We start from the raw sequence: 2242 nt of genomic DNA, 5'->3' as shown, positions 1-2242 counted from the left end.
CTGCACCTTTTACCTTTTCTTCTCTACTTGATTCGTCTCCTCTTCCTCTCTTAATTTCTTTCCAAAACATCTTTTTATTACTTTCAAAATTTTCTGTCATACTCTTACCCCACTTCACATCTCCTCTCCTCTTTGCAACCTTTACCTTTTGCTTTACTTCTCTTTTCTTTCTTTGTACCTCTCATATGACTCCCTCGTCCTATTTTGTAATCAATCTGTGAAAAGGAAAAGGAGAAGGAGTAGAAGAAGAAGCTGAAGGAAGAGTGTGAGGGAATGAAGGATAGAGTGGAGCTAGGTGTGGAGGAGGAATGGGGATGGTTCAAGGAGGGAGTCACAAAGTGTGCAAGGATGGTCTGTGGAACAAGAAGGACAGGAGGAAATAGAAGGAAGGGTAGTGAATGGTGGGATGAGGAAACAAAGAAGGTTGTAGAAGAGAAGAAGCGAGCTTTCACACACATATATATATATATATATATATATATATATATATATATATGTATGTATATACATATGTGTTTATATATATTATATATATAATGTATATATATGTATATATATATGTATATATATTTATGTATGTATATATATGTATATATATATGTATACATGTATATATGTATATATATATATGTATATATGTATATGTATGTATATATGTATGTATATATATAATATATATATGTATATATATAATATATGTATATATATATATGTATATATATGTATGTATATATATATGTATATATATGTATTTATATATTTGTATGTATGTATATATGTATATATGTGTACATATATGTATATATATATGTATATATATATGTATATATATGTATATATGTTTATATATATGTATGTATATATATGTGTGTATATATATAAACATATAATATATATACAAATATATATATGTACATATACACATATATAATATATATTTCATATATATATATGAAATATATATTATATAATATATATGTATGTATATATATACACACATATTATATGATATAATATATATTTCATACATAAATATATATATATATAAATATATATATATATATATATATATATATGCATATGTATATATGTACACACACATATATATAATATATATTTCATATATGTATATATATATATATATATATATATATATATATATATATTTATATTTACATATAATTCTATTTAAGAATAACACTGCAAGAATCTTACGGTGGTATTCTTAAAAAATATCCTAGTATAAATCTTTCTTTATATAAGTCTTGTATAAAGAAAGGAGGCACAGTTATGGTGGACTGGCTGGGGAGGTTATTTAATGTTTGTTTAAGAGAGGGTACAGTGCCGGAGGACTGGAGGAGTGCCTGTATAATTCCACTTTACAAAGGAAAGGGAGACAAGTGTGAGTGTAGTAGTTTCAGAGGGATCAGCTTGTTGAGTGTAGTTGGGAAGGCTTATGTGAGGGTCTTGATTGAGAGGATTAGGAGAGGAACAAATGGAGTAATTGGTGAGGAACAGTGTGGTTTTAGGACAGATATGTGAGAAAGCTATGGGAAAAGGCAAGGATGTCTTTTGGGCTTTTATGGATCTGGAAAAGGCTTAAGACAGGGTAGACAGGAAGGCATTGTGGGAGGTACTGCAGATATATGGGATAGGAGGAAAGCTGTTAAGAGCAGTCAAGAGTTTTTACGAGAGTAGTAGAGTTTGCGTTAGGATTAGAAATGGAGAGAGTGAATGGTTTGAGGTGAAGGTGGGACTTCGTCAGGGGTGTGTTATGTCGCCCTGGCTGTTCAATCTTTACATGGATGGGGTGGTGCAAGGGTAGTAGGTCAGGGGTTGGAGATGATTAAAGAAAATGGAGAAAAGTGGGAGGTGAGCCAGCTGTTGTTTACTGACGACACTGCGCTTGTGGCAGGATCAGAGGAGGGATCGAGGAAATTAGAGACAGAGTTTGAGAAGGTGTGTGAAAGAAGGAAGCTGAAGATAAATGTGGGTAAAAGTAAGGTGATGAGATGTACAAGGGGAGAGAGTGACAGCAGGCTGGAAGTGAGCATTAAGGGTGAAAGACTGTAGGAAGTGGTTAGTTTTAAATACTTGGGTCCGAATGTGGCAGGAAAGGGAGGAGTGGGGGTGGAGGTAGAATGTAGATTGAGAGAAGCGAGTAAATGCCTTGGTGGATTGAAAAGTGTAATGGAAAATAGACATTTGGGAATCGATGCTAAGAGGAGGTTATATGAAGGAG

The sequence above is a fragment of the Oratosquilla oratoria genome, chromosome 28 (genome assembly GCF_046742065.1).
Source record: "Oratosquilla oratoria isolate Oo_2021 chromosome 28, ASM4674206v1, whole genome shotgun sequence".
Taxonomy (NCBI): domain Eukaryota; kingdom Metazoa; phylum Arthropoda; class Malacostraca; order Stomatopoda; family Squillidae; genus Oratosquilla; species Oratosquilla oratoria.
Note: the sequence above shows the minus strand (reverse complement) of the source record.